The 22,732-nt window shown below is 37.3% G+C and overlaps 1 protein-coding gene and 1 long non-coding RNA gene across 9 annotated transcripts in view; one reads left to right on the top strand and one right to left on the bottom strand.

The window, feature by feature from the left end:
• Positions 1 to 22,732, top strand: part of LSAMP (limbic system associated membrane protein) — an 823,632-nt gene that overhangs the window by 681,547 nt on the left and 119,353 nt on the right. The gene's annotated exons all lie outside the window — the stretch shown is intronic.
• The window catches only part of LOC140506606 (uncharacterized), a 71,557-nt gene continuing 59,942 nt past the window's right edge, over positions 11,118 to 22,732 (bottom strand). For 4 of the 6 annotated variants that reach the window (XR_011968003.1, XR_011968007.1, XR_011968001.1 and 1 more), the window contains 3 exons: positions 14,935 to 19,461; positions 14,517 to 14,652; positions 11,118 to 14,229 (listed from right to left, as the gene is read on the bottom strand). This is a non-coding gene — a long non-coding RNA (uncharacterized lncRNA). The remainder of the gene's footprint in view (positions 14,230 to 14,516; positions 14,653 to 14,934; positions 19,462 to 22,732) is intronic. The other 2 variants (XR_011968004.1, XR_011968006.1) reach the window with 2 other exon arrangements.

Consider the following 22,732-nt stretch of genomic DNA (forward strand, 5'->3'; position numbering starts at 1 on the left):
TTCTGACTTTGTACATTCCTTCTGATGGCTCCATAGGTAGGCAGATCTCCCTGAACTTGTTAAAGAAAATCTGACACAAATTAATTGTCCTTCCTCCAGTGGTAACATCCATGGTGCACATAGAAAATGTTATTTTAGAAAGAGTACTCGCTAAGTTCTCAAAGAGAACTCACTGAAAGGAAGAAACAAATCTAGGAACATACATTATTAAGTGCATACTATGTTCCAGGGATGTATTAGAAACTGGAAGTACAAAGACAAAAATAAAATGGTCATTGGCCTCAGTTGTTGATTCATTTTTCAGTCATGTTCAACGCTTTGTGACTCCATTTGGGATTTTCTTGGCAAAGATACTGAAATGGTTTGCCATTTCCTTCTCCAGCTTATTTTACAGATGAGGAAACTGAGACAATCAGGATTAAGTGACTTGCTCAGGGTCACGCTGCTCGTTAGTATCTGAGACCAGATTTCAACTCAGGAGGAGGAGTCTTCCTGATTCCAGGCCTGGCACTCTATCCGCTGTGCACGTAGGTGCCCCCCTGACCTCAAAGAGTTTGTAATTTAAGGAGAAATAAAATGGGGGTGGGGGAAGGAATCATGGGAGAGTTTCCAAGAAGTAACAAAGTGCTCAAAGAATCACAAAACAAGCAGTTTATTACTCATAGACTTGCAAGAATAAGTTTCTTCAGCCTTTCAGTCCCAAGGGAAAGCATGGACAGTGGCAGGCCAGGCATACAGTGGAACTGAGAGCCTAGAACTGAAGGTCTCCACCCTTACATCTAATTTGTATTGCTAGGTAGATTCACAAGAACCTAGTGAGAGGGGAACTTTTGGAGCTGGTGGCCCATACTATATCCCCCTTTTATTTTATTTTATTTCATTTTTGTAGATAGGATTTTTTTTCCAATCACATGTAAAGATAGTTTTCCATATTCTTTTTTTTTTATAAGATTGAGTTCCAACTTTTTTCACCCTCCTCCCCAAGACAGCACACAATCTGATATAGGCTATACTTCTGCAATCATGTAAACATATTTTCACATTAGTCTACAACCCCCTTTTATTAAGAAGGGCATTGTGACTGGGAAAGCTTGCTAACCTTGCATATATATAATCAAGAGAGCCAGCATTCATTGCCTAAATAAAATTGACTAAACTAGTTATTGGGTACATAGGAATTTGTGGTCCAGGTAGGAGCTAGCAATAGACCAGTTCTAACAGTAGGGATATTGAAAATGTCTACAAAGTAGATACAAAGTCATTTGGATGGGAAAGCACTAGTAAATAGGGGAAAGGCTTCATTTTGGGGGAGGCAGAGGAGGCAACTGGGGTCAAATAACTTGCCCAGGGTCACACACTTAGAAAGTGTCTGAGTCCAGATTTGAATGTAGGTCTTCCTGACTCCAGAGCTGGTGTTCTATCTACTGTGCCACCTAGCTGTCCCAGGAAAGGCTTCATGAAGAAGGTGGTAGTGGTTGAACTGAGATTTTAAGTAAATTGGGGAAACTAAGAGAAAGGAGTGTATGGGGAGCAGCCCATGCAAAGACATGGAGTTGGGAAATGGAATTTTGTATGTAAGGTACCAGTCTGTCACAACCATGTTGCTCATGAAAGGGAATGATGTACAATAAGCCTGAAAAGGTGTGTTGAAGGTTAAAATACTAAGACGAGGACTGGGCGTTTGATACTAGAGGGACTAGGGAGCAGTGGAATTTATTGAGTGCAAGAATGTCATGAACAGAACTATATAACTGTATGGAGGATGGATTGAAAAATGAAGGGGTGGGTTTTTTGCAACAGAAATTCTTAAAGGAAGGGGGCATGGCAATGTTTTTGCAGAAGGGCAAGAACTCTGTGACTAAAAGACAGCTCAAGAAGACCAGGAGCTTCTTGGTACATCACAAAACTGGGCTTACTGAGGGTCTGCAAGTGCTGGGATAAGAGCTGAAAGGAATTGAGCATCCTGGGAAGTTTGCACCTTCAGACAAAACCCTAGTTGCCCTGTCCTAGTTATATCTCTTATTCCATTCAACCAAGGAACCTCTATGCCAGTGATTTCAATTTCACATAGAAATGGGACCACTAAACCACACATAAGGATCATTGTAACTTAGAAAACTATATAAATGTTCTATTATATTTTTATTTATTTTGTTACATATTTCCCAATTTCATTTTCATCTGGTTCAGGCCACACTCAGGAGCACTGCTGGCCACAATGCCCCAAGTTTGATACCTCTGCTCTATACTCCTCCCAGAACCAATCTCCTATGATGTTCATGGACTGCCTTTTTCTTATCAGAATCCCTGAGACAGCCTTAGGGGACTTTGACACATCCAGAGCTTGAGGAGTATACTAAAAATCCTTGCTGCCCAGGACTACTAGACAGTAAAATATTCCAAAATTACATGCTCTCATTTGTGCACTATTAACACCTTCCCTGTCAAAATGCCTTAATGACATCCTCCCTCTCATGCACCAAATTTGCCCTCCCAGTTTTATTAACATAAGAGACTGGGGGTGGGAATACCAGTGATTTTGCCAGAGGGCACTTCTGAATCTATTATAGCAGGCAGGGAGTGAAGGCTCATCTTTCCATTTTAAAGAGAGCCCAGACACATTTAAAAGCATGTTCTATTTTTAACAAAACACTATATTAAACTGTCACATACTTTTCTTTCTATTTTCTTCTTCGTGGCTGCTGATAGTGACCACAATATTTGTATGGAAATAAAAGCTGTCTCCTTTATATTCAGTCAACATCTCTACTTCCCACATATTATTATTATTTTGCATTTCTGTAGCATTTTATCTTCCAGAATGCTTTATAATCATGAGGTAGTTATTTTTTACAGCATCCATGGAAGGCATTAGAGTATAATTCATCATTGTCACCATCTTCATCTTCTTCTCCCCTCCATTCAGTTCCCCTACTCTTTTTTTCCAAATGAGGAAACTAAGGCACTGGAAGATCGAAATGTCTTTACTGAACATCACACGCTGGGTCAATTAGAGTAGCAAGTGGAGAAGTTATCTTTTTGTCCTGTCTGTTTATATATGTAACTTTAATCATGCCATAGGGTTTAGAGCAGGAATGAATGTGAGACATCACATATTTCAACATCCTCATTTTATAGGTAAGTAAACTGAGTCCCAGGGAAGTCAAGTCATATAGTTAATTTGAGAAAGGGTAATTTGGATTTTCTGACTAGTGGAAGACATTCTTTCCTCTACTCCATATACTCATACTATGCCTCTATCTATGCTAATATGTGTATATTATGCTAATATAGTTATATATATATATATATACTAATACATACACATATATATGTGCATATGTATTAGCATATACACATACACATACACATACATACAACTTTACAAATCTTAAAAAACTATGTAAATATGTGTTTGGGCATAGGGCAAGTTAGGGGATATAGTGGTTAGAGCTCTGGATCACTGGGTGTGGAATCAGAATCATCTTCCTGAGTTCAAACCTGGCCTTAGACACTTACTAGCTATGTGACCCTGTAGCACCCCAACATACACAGGGGGGCCTACGACTGGTTTTTGGATCTGCATTCATGAAAGGAAAGGCCCTATGAGGGGTTAACAATCGCTTTAATCAAGCACATGTTATCAATCCTTTAGCCAAACACATATATCATTCACCTATTTCAGGGGAGTCAGCACCCTAAACTTCAAAGAAAATACAGAGAAATTAGATATCAACAGACATGCTTCCAAAATGTCTGACCAAAATTCAACAGGTAGGGGCAGCTCCCTGACTATAATTACCAGAGAGGGAAGCCCGAGATCTGAGTTCTCAAAGCTGGGGGGCTCCTTAGCAGCTTCCCAGCATCCTCATCTGGCACTCAAACCTTCTTACTGAAACTAAGGCCCGAAGTAGAACCTCACCCTCAGAGGATTTATATACACTTTTTAAAGCCAGAGGGGGCATAACCCTCTGATCCAGTGCCTCAGTGGGAAAAACAAAAGGTAGTTGGGACCCTCCTACAAAATGACTCCCCTAATCAAGCTTCCCACAATGGGCAGGCCCATCAATGGGTGGAAAAGATTCTCCCTAATCCCATTCAAATAGAGGCATTATAATTCTTGATTTTACTGAAACAAAAACAGCAAAAGATCCTATTTTACTTACCATTACAGACCCTGGGCACTTATTCTCTCTCTCCCTCAGTTTCCTCATTTGTAAAATGGGAATAATAATAGCATCCACCTCGTGGGGTTGTTAGAATCAAATGAGATCATATTTGTAAAGCACTTTACTAACCATAAAATACCATATAAGTGCAAGCTAGTACTATTATTATTCTGTTTTTGGCAAACTCGTAATGCAATTTGAGTGTTCTATAGGGAGTGTCAGAAGACATAAAATGATAAAATAAAATATTCATAAAATACTCAGACGCTAACACCGCTGTAGAATTTGTGTGATTCCCTGCAAGATGCCTTTCTTTAGGGAAGCTTTGCGATACCATGGGCAGAGCAATGACTGCTGGTAGGTTAAAATCCCACCTCTGATACTGGCTATGTAACACTGAGGAAATCACTTAATCTACTTGGGCCTCAGTTTCTTCATCTGTTCTATGAAGGACTTCAACTAAATGACCTCTTGGACTTTTTCCAGTGCTAGCTTTATGAATTTAAAGCCTCTCTAGGCCTTCATTTCTTCATCCAAAAAGTGAGGGGGTTAAAATAGATAACCTCTAAGGTCCCAGCACTGGAATACATGATTTTCTAATTACTTTGAGTCATCAAAAAAAGAACACTGTTGTGTATCTTTTAAGAAGCCAAGAGAGTTACTGCACTTTAAAAAAAAAAAAAAACAACCTTTTTCTTTAAGAAAGGTGAATATTAAATTTTGGTGTTAAGAGTTACAAATCAGGGACAGAGCAAAAGCAGGTACTTGCTTGAGCTCTCTCCTAAACCCCCTCCAAATACCTGTAAAAAATGAATCTAAAAAAATTCTAGAGCAGTGGAACCCACAAAATGACAAGGTGAAACAAATTTCCAGCCCAAGAAAATCTTCAAGGTCAAAGGAAAGGTCTTTTGCATCAGGCTGGGAGAGCAATGCATATTAATGCTAGCTGCGCCCAGCACAGATGGTGTCCCTGAGCAAACCTGAAGCAGGCTTCAGGGCACTGAATCACTGGCAACTGTGTTGGTTTCCAAACTTCTCAACCCACAAATGCCAAAGACAACTTAGAAGTCAGTAAGAAAGGTCTTTTGGACCTGAGTGAGAGAGAATCCTGATCTGGCCCCAGCCCCAAGCTGGCAGAGGTGGTAGGGGTAGCAGCAGTAGCTGATCTGAGGGGGATTGCAGGGATCTCTTTGTTGGTTCTGAGGCAGAATTCTCTTGCTTTTTCTGGGCTTGGATCTGGTCACAGTCCTGGGTGGTGGGCCTGGGGTAAGGAAGAACACTGACAAGGCATAGCTTGTGGTGGCAGTGGAGAGGGAATCTTCGTCACATTCCCAAGGCAGAAAAGAGTGCATGTGGTCACTCACAGACCAGAGCACAGACCAGGAGAGGAGTAAACACCTCTCCCTTGAACATCATCCTTGGAAGAACTGAAAATTTACATATCTCTGAAATATTTCTAAAAACCCCAAAACCCCTGAAGCTTGGGACCGAACACCATCCACACTAGAAGAGTCCTACCTCAACAAAGAGCTAAAAAGTCAAGTAATTGACTGGGAAAATGAGCAAACAGAGGGAAAAAAATATCAGACTATAGAATCTTAAACTGATAACAAGGACAATCAAAACATACAATCAGAAGGCAACAAAGTCAAAGCTCCTACATCCAAAGTCTCCAAGAAAAATATGAATTGTTCTCAGGCCATGGAATGAGCTCAAAAAGAATTTTGAAAATCAAATAAGAGAAGTAGAGGAAAAATTGGGAAGGGAAATAAGAGTGATGCAAGAAAAACATAAAAAAACAAGTCAACATTTTGCTAAAGGTGACCCAAAAAATACTGAAGAAAATAGTACCTTAAAAAATAGGCTAACCCAAACAGCAAAAGAGGTTCAAAAAGCTAATAAGTAGAAAAATGCCTTAAAAAGCAGAATTGGCCAGATGTAAAAGGAGGTCCAAAAGCTCATTGAAGAAAATAATTCCTTCAAAATTAGAATGGAGCAAATGGAAGCTAATGACTCTAAGAGAAATCAAAAAATTATAAAACAACATCAAATAAATGAAAGAATAGAAGACAATGTGAAAAATCTCATTGGAGAAACAACTGACCTGGAAAACAGATCCAAGAGAGAGAATGTTAAAAATATTGACCTACTTGAAAGCTATAATAAAAAAAAAAAAGCCTAGACATCATCTTTAAAGAAATTATCAAGGAAAACTATCCTGATATTCTAGAACTGGAGGGTAAAATAGAAACTGAAAGAATCCACTAATCACCTCCTGAAAGAGATCCCAAAAAGAAAATTCCTAGGAACATTGTATCCAAATTCCAGATTCCCCAGGTCAAGAAGAAAGTTTTGCAAGCAGCCAGAAAGAAACAATTCAAGTATTGTGGAAACACAATCAGGATAACACAAGATTTAGCAGCTTCTACGTTACAGGATTAGAGGGTTTAGAACATGATATTCCAGAATTCAAAGGGGGTAGGATTAAAACCATAAGTCACCTCCCCAGCAAAACTGAGTATGATACTTCAGGAGAAAAAAAATGGTTATTCAATGAAATAGAGAACTTTCAATCATTCTTGATGAAAAGCCTAGAGCTGAATAGAAAATTTTACTTTCAAATACAAGACTCAAGAGAAGCATGAAAAGGTAAACAGGAAAGAGAAATCATAAGGGACTTATTAAAGTTGAACTGTTTACATTTTTACATGGAAAGATGATATTTGTAACTCATGAGACTTTTTCTCAGTATTAGGGTAGTTTGAGGGAAATATGTATATGAGTTGAATATGATGGGATGATATCTAAAAAATAAAATTAAGGGGTGAGAGAGAGGAATGCACTGGGAGAAGGAGAAAGGGGAAGGTAGAATGAGGTAAATTATCTCACATAAAAGAGGCAAGAAAAAGCTTTTACAATGGAAGGGAAGAGATGGAAGTTAAGGGAATAAGTGAACCTTACTCTCATTGGATTTGGCTTAAGGAGGGAATAACATACACTCATTGGGTATGAAAATCTATCTTACCCTACAGGAAAGTAGGGGGGAAGAGGACAAGAGAGGGGGGATGATAGAAGAGAGGTCAAAAAGGAGGAGGAGGTATTCAGAAGCAAACACTTTTGAGGAGGGACAGGGTCAAAGGAGAGAATAGAATAAATGGGGGAGCAAGATAGGATGAAGGGAAATATAGTTAGTCTTTTACAACCTACCTGTATCAAATTGCTTGCCTTCTCAATGAGGATGGATGGGGAGGGAGGAAGGGAAAGAATATAGAACTCAAAGTTTTAAAAACAAATGTTAAAAATTCTTTTTTGCCTGCAACTGAGAAATAAGATATACAGTCAAATGGGGTATAGAAATCTGACTTTCCCTATAGGAAAGTAGAAGGAAAGAGGATAGGAGAAGGTGGGGGGTGATGATAGAAGGGATGGCAGATTAGGGGAAGGGGTAATCAGAATGTATGCCATCTTGGTGTGGGGGTAGGGAGAGAAGAGGAGAAAATTATAGACCTTAAAACCTTGTGGAAAATGTTAAATGTTGAAAACTAAAAATAAATTAATAAAAAAATTTACCCATAAAAAAAAAAAAGAGAGGAACAAATCCAAAGGAATCAAGAGAAGTGGACTAGACTGAATGACCTATTTATTCTCCAAAGGTGCTGGGTAGTAAGATATGATTTTATGTACTTCTGTGCATATTTTGAAAGCAATGGTGTGATGTTTCAGAAAGAGAATAGTCTCAGAGCCAAGAGACCTGGTTTTGAGTACTGATTTTGGATTAGACTTGATATGATGACAGGTTCACGTAGAAGTTAGAATGGGTCCAAATTGTCCCCTCTTTCCCCAACTCTTACACAAGAGAGTTGGGCTTGGCTTGGCCAGCACCTCATACCAAATCAAAGCCAAGAAGAAAGGGATAGGAAGCACAAACTGATTTCAATTGCTAAGTAGGCAAGCCTAAGGGGTCAGGCTTGATACCTTATAGTGACCTTGAAGGTGAAAGGACTAGACTGTTATTACTGATCTGCTGCAAGGTGCCCCAGAGTAGCACCTCCACAACAAATTAAGATTATCCAGTTATAACCAACATAGAGAGATTAAGATCTGTGTAGGGGTGGGGGTGGGAAAGAAGAGAAATACACAGTGAAATTTCAGATATTTGACTTAATGGCATTCCACAAAGATAAAATGTTTTAGGAAAAATACACACACACACACACACACACATACATACACAGATACATATATACATATATATGTATATATATATATAATCTGTATGTATATCATTTTCCCCCAGTTACATATTAGAACAAATTTCTAACATTTGTTTTTTTTAAAGTTTTGAGTTCCAAATTTTATCCTTCACTCCCCTCCTCCCCCAAATAAGCAACCAGATGTAGGTTATACATGTACAATCATGTAAAACATTTCCATATTAGTCATTATGTACATGAAAAATCATTTTTAAGTGATTCTTGATTAATACATACACACAGGTACTGCTCCCTTCCCCTATCTTTTCCACATGTATAAACAAGTGGTTACATTAGAGGTTCTTCTAGAGTGACCCAAAAACTGACATAATGGATTTGCCTGTTTCCCACCTTCAGCCACTGAGTAGCCTACTGCCCACTTTACTATCATTTGTGGGAAAAGCGCTGGTCTGATATCACAGCATCTGGGTCCAAATGCCATCTCTGATGCGTACTGACTATGTGACCTGGGTTAAGTTGCTTAGTGTCTCTGGGTCTCAGTTTACTCATCTGCAAAATTAGGAGGATTGGATAAGATGGCCCTCAAAGCCTCTTTGAGCTCTAACTCTATGATCCCATTTTTCAGGAGAGGAAAGAAATATTTAAATTGTGTTGCTATTGACAAGAAGACTTTTCTACATGCTTCCCCTCCCCCCTCAACCTGCTTCAAAAGATCAAGAACTGACACCTTTGTTGGATGTTTGACCTTAGTCGTTTCTCTGAGGAAACTGACCAGCAGTCTAAAAATGAGAAGTCACTGAAATCTTCTGGAGGATGTTCCTGCTAAACCTCTATGACTTCATAATTTGCAGCCAAAGATAAGGGTGGAAAGCTCTGGTCTGTGAAACTAAGGCAGGCTAGAAACAGGAAAAATAATCCTAAAGGGACAAAATTTGTATTTACACCCAGTTATCCTGGTAATTATCAGTGGGAAGGAAGCTTAAGGGCAGATACAAGAGACCTTGAGCAAGCGTGGCTCTCTATTTTTTTTCACACTTGCCTGATTTAGCAAGGTTTATTAACCCTTAATTTGCCCTCCCTCCTTACCCCCTTCCTCTTTCTTACTCCTCTGCATTTGATTCTCTTGAGAGTAATGAAAAGAAATCAAAGTGCTTTTGTAAGTTGTGACAGCCAAGTGCAAATAGATTGATTAAAAACACCGTGTTTCTTTTTAAAATTTAAATAGAGAAGAGATTTGTGGGTAATATGCATAATATGTGTTCAGTGGCAACAAGCTTTCTGGAAAGAAAGAGAGAGGGGAAATATGGAGGCGCTGCCACTGTTGTTCTGCTCTTAAACACAAGATTGATTTTAAATTTTTCCTGTGTCAGTTTTGTTACAAGCAAATTAATCCTTCTTTCTGCAGCTTAAGACTTTTTTTCTGGGCTTCTCACTGAAAAAAATGTACATTGTTGGTTTTCATCTCTTAGAAGCAGTGAATTCAATCAGAATACATTAGCACACCTACCTTTGAAGGCTGAAGATTTAAATGATGGGGGTTCTGCCTGATTGATTACATTCCTTTTTAACCTCATCAAGTTTTCTGTCTCCCCAATTCTAGCCTAGGCTTAGGGAGCCCTCCTTTCAAGGCAGAACTCAGAGATGAAGGAAGGCAGCATTCTCTTCTAGTCCTATATTATACTGTATCTTAAACATACTTGAATTGGACACATGGTTCATTTCCTAGATTTCCACATCTGACTGTGGGGTTGGAAGCAAGTATAAAGCAAAATGAGAATGTGAACAACAAAAAGAAGCATATGTTAAATTCCTACTGCATGCAGAGCATACAAAGAAAAGAAAGGAAAACCCCTGCAGTCAGTAAGATTATTCTTGCTCTACGGTTTTCCTGCAAAAGGATGGGTTTTCACACAGGTAATGGCAAAGGCCTAATGGACCTTAAATTGGAGAGAGAGGATAGATGACATGAAAAAAAGGTCAGTATGACTCACTGAGGAAAATATTGGATTATGAATCAAAAGATTTCAGTTTAAAACCTGACGCTATTACTTGGGTAGCGCCAATGCTATACCTACAGCAGCCGCTATGGATATGCATGTGTGTTTCTAGGGTAAATTCACAAAATATAAACTCTCTTCCTCAGAGATGAAACCAAGATACTTATTAAATACCAGAAAGTCGGTTCCACTATGGTACAACAAAGTTTGTTCACATTACCAATAAAGGGAGCCCAGCCATCCCCAAGCCTTCCTCTGTCAGGCTTCCCCACAAACAAGCTCCCTTAAGCAAAATCACTCCCTCTCTCACTCACACCAGCTACTCTGCTTTGCCTGCTCTCTTCTCTCTCTCTCTCTCTCTCTCTCTCTCTCTCTCTCTCTCTCTCTCTCTCTCACTCTCTCTCTCTCTCTCTCTCTCTCTCTCTCTCTCTCTCTCTCTCTCTCTCTCTCTCTCTCTCTCTCAGCTCCACATCACTCTCTCTTTCTGTTCCACCTGTTCAGCAAGGTCTTCCCACCATGAGCTTCATGTGACTCAGGCTGTGGACGGGACCAGAGCTCAAAGCATGTTACATGGGTCTATTAAGGTACAGGAAATATCTTCAAATTCCCTTAACATTGCACTTTGGACAATACACTTAAGTTCTTTGTAGCCTCAATTTCTTCATTTGTAAAATTAGGGAGTATACCAGATGACCTCTGAGGTCCCTTATTGTTCTAAATTTAGAAGAGGCAGTATATAATTCAATAATAATTTATTAATTAACAATGCATAGTATTAGACTTAGGGTGAGGGAGATATGGATAAAAAAAATAAAAAAATAATAATGAGACAACTGAAATCCTGAGTGGTTAAAAGAGGTCCTTGAGCATGCAGTGGGTTAGTGTTCTTTCCCCTATGGTCTTATGAATTGCATATAACTTGTAATTCACCAAACTACTAGCAAACTCTTATCTATACATAGGTACTCCAACCACCGAATTAGGATGTTGAATTTAAAGTCACTGGAACCAGTCTCAATCCTGCCACTTACCAACTACATGTTTAAGTTACTTATTCAAAGCCTTGTTCAAGTTACTTATTTTATCTGAGTATCAGGTTCCGTATCTGTAAAATGAAGGAATCAGATAAGATGACTTCTGAAGTCGTGTATAATTCTAGATGTATGATCCTATGATCCTAGACTTATAGCCCTATCTGGTCCACCTCACCCCACAGCAAAACAAACAGAAAAACATTTCAATTTATAGGAGTCCAAGAAGTCACTTGCATATTTAGAGAAATTTGATAAATTGAATTTAAACATTTATTATTTTACAGACATTGAACTATGTCATTTATGGATATTGTCGTTAAATACTTTGCCATAGAGATGACCATTTTTTTGTATTACAGATTGTATAATAGATTACTAAATACATTAATAATTCTTCAATCCAACCATCCCTTTTTGCCTTCTGCACCTTGCTTAAGAGCAACTAGCTGGCACAGTGGAAAGAGTTCCAGGCCTGGAGGCAGGAAGACTCATTTTTATGAATTCAAATCTGGCCTCAAACACTTATTAGCTGTGTGACCTTGGGCAAGTAACTTAACTCTACCTCAGTTTCCTCATCTGCAAAATGAGCTGGAGAAGGAAATGGCAAACCACTCCAGTATCTTTGCTAAGAAAGCCGCCAGTGGGGTCACGAAGAGTGATACAAGTGAAGATGACTGAACAACAAATCCCTTGCTACCTGTTTGTTGAAGCAGGGGACTTTCATAGTGGATAGAACTCTGGATTTTGGATCAGGAAGATCCTTTTTCAAATCCTGCTTCACATGTTTGGAGCTATTAGACCTTCAATGAGTCACTTAACCTCTCCTGGCCTCAGGGTTGCAATCTCTTTATCTCTAAAATTAGATTATTGAACTCGATGCTATCTGGTCCCTTCAAACCCTAAAACTGTGACACTGTGATCTAATGACAGTGAAATGAAAGCTAAGCCAGGAAACATCAACAGTCAATAGTCAGTGGCAATAAACATTTATTAAGTACTTATTACATCTCAGGTACTGAGTTAAGTGCTAGAATAAGTGCTAGATGAGAGCTTAAAATGGAACATGTAATTTAGTAAGGGAAAAAGTATTGAAATGTTGAAATTTGTTTTATATATATATGTATATACATATATACACACATTTATATACATATAAGTAGGTATATCCAAATATATTTACATATACATGTATAATTTGACAGTTTTTCCAACCCTTCATTCCTTTCCTTTTGTCTCTCTTTCCTTAATCTCTTCCCTTCAAATCTTTTTCACCATTATTCAGAAGCACTACTGGGCTACTTGTAACCTAGCTGAAGTAGGATAGGATGTTGATGGTGTACAGATCCCTTGTCCTTTTCTGTCTTAGGTCTCTACAATTTCTACCCAAATCAGTATATAAAAGCTGAATTTACACTCCTATTATTTTTAGACCCTCTCTCAAAATCTAAAACAACAACATTTCCAACCAACTCATGTGAGTTAGGGCATGAACATAATTTTTTTTGTGACACATATTTTCTTTCATAGTTTCAAGCTGTCAGAAAAATTTTTTTAAAAGTCTACTCAATTGAAAAAGCTAGGTGGTAAAAGTAAAAGGTGGGTCCCAGGTACCTTAGAGTTATTTTAACTTATAACATACATTGTTTTAGAAAGGAACTTTGGGAACCTTTTAGAACAAAAGGAAATAGAGGAGGCTGCACCCTCCAGTGGGCAATAGAGGACAATGTTAAGACTCAAGTAGAATTGTCCAAATGTCAGAGTGAACAGCAGAGAACTGTTGGAGGTCATTATAAACTTCATTCTAGGAAGCTGGAAACCAAATGAAACAGAAGCAAGCAGAAACTTTGAAAAATCCCTGGACAATTTCTTTAGAAACTAAACATCCTTTGAAATAGATAACTTGTTCCTACTAGGAGATCAGTTTGGAAACATGCAGAGAAAGGAGGGCAGAGTCCCTGTCATATTAATAGGTTGTATTCCAAAACTTCATTTGGAATACAGAATACCTTCAGTTCAATTCAGTAACTGACCAAACAAGTATTTATTAATCACTTCACATTCTTAGAGCACCATAAGTGCAAAATTGAAAAAAAAAGTGTGTGGGGGAAACCATCTCTACCTCCAAGTAACTTACATCTAGTTGTTTATTTTCTATAGTATTATAATTGGTCTCCCTGAATCTAGGGATCCCCTTCTTTAAATCATCCCCAACAGATTTGATATTCCTAAAGTAGAAGTTTGACCATGCTACCTCTACTCTCTCCAAAAGCTGCAATGAGTACCTATTCCTTTCAAATAAAATATGAACTCTGGTTAGAATTTAAAACCTTTCATAAGTTGGCTCCACTCTACTTTTTTAGGCTTCTTATACATTAATTCCCTTCACACACAAAACATCATGGTCAAACTGGTCTACATTTTAATCCCAATACAGTTTGGACTCCAATGGAAAGAGTAAAAATCGAACATGTAGGAATTAGAAGTTTCAGCTCTAAGTCAGATGGCAAGGTCCTTGCAGTACAGTAGTAAAGCTGATGATAATGACAAAAGTATACTTTTTTTATATTGAACCATTGCAGAGTGCTATGGACTCTAGTGATGAGAACTTTCTTTTCTGAATCTTCAGTAACTGTGGATTCTGGGTTTCCAGCCATATCTTCACAAAAGTTTCTTTCTTAGAAACTGACTATGGCATCCACATCCAGAGAAAGAACTATGAAATTGTAATGAAGAATGAAGCAGACTATTTTCTCTTGTGTTATGTTTTGTTTTGGTTTGGTTTTTCTCATGGTTTCTCCGATTCGTTTTAATTCTTCTATGAAACATGACAAATGTGAAAATACATTTAATAAGAATGTATGTGTAGAACCCATACAAGACTGCATGTCATCTAGGGGAGGAAGGGGAAGAAAACTTAAAACTTATGGAAGTGATTTTTGAAAACTGAAGACAAATAAATTAATTTTAAAAAATGACTATGGGAAGCAAGGTTAGTGGTTTGAGGGGGGATATAGCATAGCTCTTGGGATCAAAGTCATGGGCAGTCTCCATTAAGGCATGAGAGAATATGTTTGTTAAGGTAATGGCCCTTGTTTCACTTACCTAGTGGAGAGAGAAAAGTCCATGGAAGACCTTGATCATGTCTCAGTGCCTCAGGCAGCTTTCCAATACTATAGGCTACAAAACAGTCACCAATTTGCAGAAATCATAGGATCACAGATTTTGAGCTGGCAGGGACCTTAGGGAATATTTAATTTAATCCTTTATTTTGCAAATGAAGGTGGGGAAAATGAAGTTCAGATAGGTTAAATGACTTGAGAGAGTTACCATTTAACTGAATTCATCTGCGCTGATGACATGACAGTTTCTATTTTTTTTTTTAAGTCTTAGTGGGGATCCTGGAATCTAGCAAGGGTCGTCTAACAGCTATCCTCTGTCCCTTGTTTAGAGTATTTAAAGAATTGACAACTTCTCAAAATGATTTCTTCCAGGCATGACCCCAACAAGAGCAACTACTTACCATATACATGTTGCTATAAAACTCCATGGAGCTGATTTTCTTCTCCACTCCTCTTGTAACCAGGAATTGTTTTTGCATATGTAGATATAATAAATAAATATATCAGAACTGCTTATTTAGGAAATGGCCTTCACAAAACCCTAGAGGTTCACTTCCCAGTTATATTTAACATTTTACCACAATTGATCCCTGATCATTTTTATTGAATTGTTTCTGTAAGGAAGAAATTCAATAGAATTCAGGGACTTTGTACTTTAGCACTATCACTTAGGCCATCACTTTTTGTTTCCTTGCTCTGTCTATGACTACTTTGATTGGTGGCCTACTGTTCATCTAAATTACCTTCAAATATGTTTACAGAGAGAATGATTGACCTAGCTTGAGCCCCTTAAGATGCTGCATTTCAAATTCTGCTTGTCTATATAGTTCAAATGCTTATGCTATTTTATTCTCAATTAATAATTGTATGTGACTGCTTAGAAATAGAACTTATTCTGTTACCATATTTATTATCTCTAAATTGGAACCAAGAGAGTAGGATGGCCTTGATCTTTCAAGCTGCTTAGTAACCTTCATCCCAATAATAGTTAGAGGCATAAAGATATATATATATATATATATGTATATCTATCTATCTATCTATATATATATATATATATGTATATCTATCTATCTATCTACATGCACACACACACACACATATACATATAGTGCTGAACTTTGAGGCAAAGACCTGAGTTCAAATTCTACCTTGGATACTAATAGTTAACTCCAGGCAGGTCAAAACCCTCTATTCACCTGAGTTTTCTTATCTATAAAATAGGGATAATAATAGTAGCTATTTCACAAGGTTGTGGTAAGAATTAAATGAGGTATATAAAATCCTTAGAAAACTTTAAAATGTTATATAAATGATAGTTTTAATTATTATTCAGTTTGGATATATTTGGGAAAATGGACAAGATAGACTTGGACTGCAGACCTGTCTTATTATAGGTCTGATAAGGTTCAAGATACCAAAGTCCAATATAAGTGAAAACAAAGTACACAAGACAGAACAGGTGAATCTGCAGGCCAGTTTTATTGAAGAGATATTCTTATTAAGAAGAGTAATCTACAGGGATAAAAACAAGTCAGGTCTACTCTGAACCAAGAAGAAATGAATACCCCTCTCTCCCCTCACCAGTGGGTTAAGTGGAGTGGATTTTTATAGATTTCTTTTCTTGGTCAAGACTAAACATTGAGGCAGAAGACAGAGAGTTCCCACTTGGAGTGTAGGTCAAGCTTCAAGACTGGTACTGACTTTTGCTGGAGGAGTGAGGAATTGGTAGCTAGCTGATATGCAAACTCTTTAAAGGTGAGTATTTGGCTTTCCTTGACTGCTGATAGGGAGTGACTCATAGGCTTTCCATGGAAGATTGCCAAGGTGGAGAGGGGGAGGACTTCTTTTCTTTTTTTAAGCAAGGCTAGGAGGCTAATGAATTCTTTACAAAACTTCAAGCTCTATTCTCCAAATCTTAGCCCCAAACTACAGGGGAAACTTCTGATCTAATTTCTGCAAATGCTAAAAGACAGTCAGGTCTTTTCCCTTTTCTATAAACATTCAGACTAAGCCAGTTGGCTTTGTTTGTGTTGGGCAGTGAAGATTTGTAATCCTAGGGACCAACCAGTGCAAAGTGTTTATGGTCCTCAAAGATGAAAGGCATGACCTAAAAGATGGGGGATGTGACCTGCTTCAAGCTACATAAACTATAATGGCATTTAACTGATAAAACAGTTTTTATCAGTCTACTTTTGGTACTCTGTAGGACCCTCTTTATGGTGATGCACTGAACAACATTCAATAGTATACTTCACAGTTCATCTACATTGGTCACCTTTCCACTTTCATATCCTGAATAATGATCTCAGAATCTCTGTAACTCTTGTCCAAACTTATTAAATATCCTTTCCAAAAAACCAACACCATACCTGAGATGCCAAGATCTCCATTTAGTTACTGTGGAACTGTTATTTCATTAAAATGATAGGATATGACTTTAACATAAGTTGGGGACTCTTCCCCACAGACGCCTTACTACCAGGCAGTAGATTGATGGTCAGTAACCCTCTAATTTCCAAAAGAATCATCATTTCTTTCTCTCTGTGTATCCTAATCTGCAGAAGACTGGCAAAAGGAGATAATGGATTCTTAGGTAACAGAAATGCATAAAGATTATGAAGTTGTGGGTGGGGTATAAACTTTGTGAGTTGCAGTTGCATCAATGTCAATGATATCACAGCTTCTTTCAAATATGAGGCATATACTTGTATTTAAAAATATACCTACTCTTCATCCCTTCCACGACATCATCAATGTACTATTTGGGGGGAAATGTTCAAATTATATTTAAGATATTGCTTAAGATATTACTTTAGTCCATTGCCACATTCAAATACTGTCTCCAAAGGACAAACGTTTTGCTGTGTTTCATTGGTGTAAATATTTCACATACGGCTACACGTCACAACTTCTACATGCTTTATACTGTATGTAATTTACCTGAGAGGAAAAAAAAGATTGATCTGGTTGTCAACCTCATGTTGAACTTACCTAGACCAGTCTTCTCACGTATAGACCACACTCCAAATCTTTTTAGGATGTTAGTACCTAATTTCTTCCCTAGTATCTACATTACATAATACTGATACAGATTCAGATTTGTGTCCATGCCATAATAAAGTTCTGGAATGAAACATTGGTGGAGTCAAAAGTCAGAAATTTAGTTAAATTACCTGATAAATGAACATGGTTTGTTAAGCAAATCCCCAAATTGGGATTTCCCATGCAATGACATTTATTAGTATATTTTATATATGGGTTGGTAGATAGAATGAACTGTCATTGGAAACATGGAAATAGTTCCATTATTTTTTGTCTGCTAAGACAGCATTGGGCAACAAATTGTACTAAAATCAGGCAAAGTGATTTACTTCCTCATTAAGAATATGGATATGGAAAAATTATATAAAAATTAGATAAAGAAGGAAATTAAAGGGCATATTTCTCACAAAATTTTCCCTTGTACTCACACTCACTTCTTCAATATCAGTTATAGATACTTAGTATTAGAAAGTAAAAAAAAAAACTGGAAAGTTAAGAATTTTGGAAATATTCAAGACAAGTCATGATTTTAAAAATTCAGAGATGGCCTTTCTTTTGTCCAGTTGTAAGCATCGGATGATTCCGAGAAAACATATTGTGATACCCCAAAACGTACAAGTTTCCTCTATGCTAATTATTGTTAGTGCTGGCATGACATTTTATATTAGGACACTGTCACGGGAGAATGGTTTTAAAAATGATTAAAAGAGAACATATTTATCCAAGGGAACATTTATTGCTGATCCCTGTTTACATAGACAGAAATGAAACATTCAGCCATTTCAACAATGCTGTTGACTTACTGTCTAAAGGTGCTTTCCAATTCCCCAAATACTAAGTAAGGATCACACATTGTTAACCTGCAAATGACATTTTTTCCTTGGAGACTCCTGCTCCATTTCATCTTGGATCACAAGTGGAATGAGTTCAGTTGAGTTGTATCCTTATTCTATTCAGCCAAACCATTGAACAGCTGTCTTTCTATCAAGTCTCCCCTCACAAGGGGCTCAAGACTAAACTAGATTAGAGGTACTAAAGGTCATAGAGGAAAGATTTTAGAAGTAAGAGAAATGGTTTTTGGAGTGGATCCAGGACTCAAATAGCTTAGGTATTACAAAGCATAAAAATCAGAAAGGGTATATATAGACCAATGGTTGAAGGACAAAGCATGACCTTTCTAGTTCATCTCCTTGACTTTGGGTTGTTACTTTTTATAGCATTTCCCTTGGTAATCTGTGCCATATAGTCCCTGAATGTTTTATGGTGTCATTTTTATTAATTACAATTTCTTTATATTCTACCTAAACTTTTTTCTTTAGTCCTTCTCATTTATACAAAAAATATGTTGGTTTGGGTTTTGGTAAAAATAGGTGAGGTACCATAATACTTTCAACATGACAGTTTATTGTTAAAAAACTACCTTGGGCTATGTTTATTCTCTGCTATAGCAGTTGCTATAGCATCAAACCTTACACTGATTGTAGGATGCAAGATGCTATCTACAGGACACTGAAAAACATTTATAAACTAAATATCATTGATTAACTTCTGTTTTACTTTTCATCAACTATGTTGGCATAGTGTAGATGAATATTGTCACACAAGTGGAAATGGTGGCTACTAAATCATACATATGGATACTTGTGTGCCATCTATTGACTTACTAACCGTTTATTAGCATCATCTATGTCCTCTTGTATTCTTATTTAGTTTGTTAAATATTTCCCAATTATATTTAAATCTGGTTCAAGCCAGATACCTGGGAGTATTGCAGGCCTTGTTGACACGCATGCTGCATGTTTGGCAACTTTGTCATAGATGCAATCTGAACTCCATTTTACTTCTCCATCAGTGTCTCTGACGGCAGCAGCAATAGTCCTGCTCTGTATGGAAGGGAAGGTTTGCATTAGAGAGGAGAAAAAGACTGAAGATAAGAATCCTAAGATTCCCTCAAAAAAAAAAAAGACTTTTTTCATTAATTAGGAACTCAAACTGCTCTGATTGTTCACTAAATTTGCCCAATTGTGGGCCCATTTTCAGACAAGTGGAAACATAGCCCACTTTACAGAAGGTAAGAAGTTCTCACAGCAGACAAACACCCTTTAAGTTCTATCGGATCCTGCCCTTGTTCAGCCAGTAGAAGGAAAAAAAAAAAAAAGAAAAGATGAGAGACAGAGATATAGAGACTGACAGAGGGTGGGGGGAGAGAGAGAAGGATGTTTGGCTTATTCATAGAACTAAATCACTGGAAGCTTTCCCTGGTGCTTCTTAAGACCCTTTGTGTCTCCTTAATGAGTCTTAAATTTGTCCTATTTAATCAAATATTCTGCCTCTCTACTTTTTGTACTTGTGACTTACCTTAATGCTGACCAGACACCCATATTTGTGACTGTGAGTCCTGGTCTATGATTGTATCCAACAGATTTCTATTTCATCTAGGTTACCAATGCCCAGCTCAGAACAAAGCAAACTTTAAGTGATTCCTTTAGATCTTAGGTAACTAGATATTTCATATATTTAGGTTCCTTTTTGGACTATTTTTATATTACTCCAATTCATTCTTCAGCACTACCCTTATTTCCAATCTGATCAAGATCGTAAAGTTTAGGTCCTCTTCTCTTTTCTAAAAAATTATTTGTGGTGTATTTTTCTCTCTCACTCCTCCCACCCTCTGTTAAATTACTTTGCTAGTATGTGTTGGTAGAGGTAGTTTCCTCCTCAGGAATTCCCCCTATCAATGAAATCACAGTTCTAGACCAAGATAATTGAATGCATATTTTCTTGTCAGTATCTGACAAGTGCCTTATACATGATGGCAGCTCAAAAAAACCATTACTTAATTGAATTTTTCAGTATTATAATGCTGTCTTCCAAAAAAGAAAGAAAGATTATCATGATCCTCTTCACATTTGACCTTTAAAAAATTAGTTTTTGGTTGTTGTACTTTTGGAGACTTATCATTCTTGTCATATTTACTGTCTATTCTTCTTTCATTGTTACTAATATCTAGCTTTACCACCCTACTGAATTTGTATTTTGGATTATTTTCTCCTCTGTTATGGATTATGTGATTTCCAATCTGATCCTCATTTTAGTTGTTTCCAGCTCACATGTTTAACCTTGCTGGCTGGCATTGTTGATATTATTTTCAGTTTTTCACTGGTATTTGCAAATCTCCCCCTATTTCGTACCATCTGCAAATTTTCACTTGGTTACATTGCAGTGAACCCTGCTGTACCCCAGTATAACTCTCTAGCCTCATTCCTAGTCAACCATGATAAACCTTGATTTCTGACCAAGCTGATGACATTTCCACTAGATTTTGATTTTAATTAAATTTACACATTATTTTTTATTTCATATTTATTCAAAATCAACTATATGAGTTGCCCTGTGTTACCTTTAGCTCCTTAATTTGATTCTGCACCCCCGCCAAGCTTTCAAAATTGATGTCCACCATTTGTCCTTCTCTAGCTAATCCTGCTTATCTGTCAAATTGATGCTGAAAATTATTTTCCATGAACATCTGTTCTATTGAAAAAGTGCTTAAATCAGCCTCCAAGATGACTCTCTTTACCTTTTATGAAGATTAGAAGCAACACCCATTACTTCTCTCATTTTAAAAAGTGTTCAAACGGCTGCTTCCCTTTTAGTAATTTTTCTAAAATAATCAATTCAGTCACTCTGTCACCCAACTCTCAATATGACTGTGAGATGAATATAACCAGAATCAATGATTTGTTAATGTCCAAGTTTTCCAATTATTCCATTCTCTTGCCTTCTAAAAGGCTGTTTTCACAAGGTCTTAATTATATCCTAATCATCCACACTAATTGTTTTCTTATTAAAGCCAGATTTAAAAAATTAGTTGGGTATCTCAGCCATTTGGAGTTATCATTAATGTCATGTCTCTCATTTATTATGGTGTCTATTTACCCTCTGGTTTCTCTATCCCCATGGTACTTTATCAAATCTTTCCTATTAACTTTAACCATTTATGTGAGCTGTAACTCATTGTGCTTTTCTATTGTCTTGATTTTACCATGGAAGTTACCATGGAAGTCTGAAATCCCATGGTTCAGTATATGCTTATTTCTTACTATGAATGTGTTTGTAAGAATCTAATTTGCTGTCTGACTTTCTACTTGTTGCTGTCTGCTGGTCTTATCCAATATCCCAGTCTTAGCTCTAACTTTGAATACAATGCCTATACAGAACCTCTACCTTACCACAACATGATTTAGCATTGTCATTTTTACTTCCAAGTCCTCCCCTATACCTATCGCCCAATCATTCTGCAACTGAATTTTGATTCCCATTGATCATAGACTCAACATCTGGTTCCTAGTTACTGATGCTATTTGGTGCCTAAGTTGAGGTCAGAGTTGGGAGAGCTGGTTCAGATTTGAAAGAATTCATGTAGACCTTCTTTTTAGCCAATGGGAGCTTTATTGACGCAAAAGCACATGGACCGGAGATATAACAAGGAACTAAACAAAGGCATTGATATAGGAAAAAGAGACAGAAAGCTATACAGCCTGTACGATGATGATATAATTTTTAGAGTTTCTAATGGAGATGGAAGATTTAGGGACATGATGAGGAAGATAAGGGAGACAAGGAAATTTTATGACCTAGAATGGGGGGAGATAAGGAATTTTATGGTACAGAATAAGGGGGAAGTTTTATGGTATTTCCCAATAAGGGGAAGAGAACTTAGGATGCCCTCAAACTGAGGAGGGACCTCACAAGGTACTAAAAAAGCACCCCTTAATATTAACCCTTAGGGCACCTTTGTATCCACATCACCTAGATTCATACTATTTTTTCCAGTCGTTCCATACCTGAGTATTTACCCTTTTAATCTCTCCAATTTGCTACCTAGACCTCTATATTTATATGTTTATCTCAGAACTATGCCTAGCCACCCAGAGTCACAAAACCCATCTGTTCTAGCTTATCAGTGTTCTTTTTCCTCTCAACTACTGAATTCCACCTACCTTCTTGACTCACCATCTATCTTCCCCATTTTTATGAAGTCCTAAAGTATGAGCCCACTATGTATATTCAGAACCTGCTTCCTATCTGAGCCTTCTTCCCTACTCTGGATCTTTTCACATTGAATGCCATTTGCCAATATTCATTCAGTGACTG

Source organism: Notamacropus eugenii, chromosome 5 (genome assembly GCF_028372415.1).
Source record: "Notamacropus eugenii isolate mMacEug1 chromosome 5, mMacEug1.pri_v2, whole genome shotgun sequence".
In the NCBI taxonomy this organism is placed as follows: Eukaryota; Metazoa; Chordata; class Mammalia; order Diprotodontia; family Macropodidae; genus Notamacropus; species Notamacropus eugenii.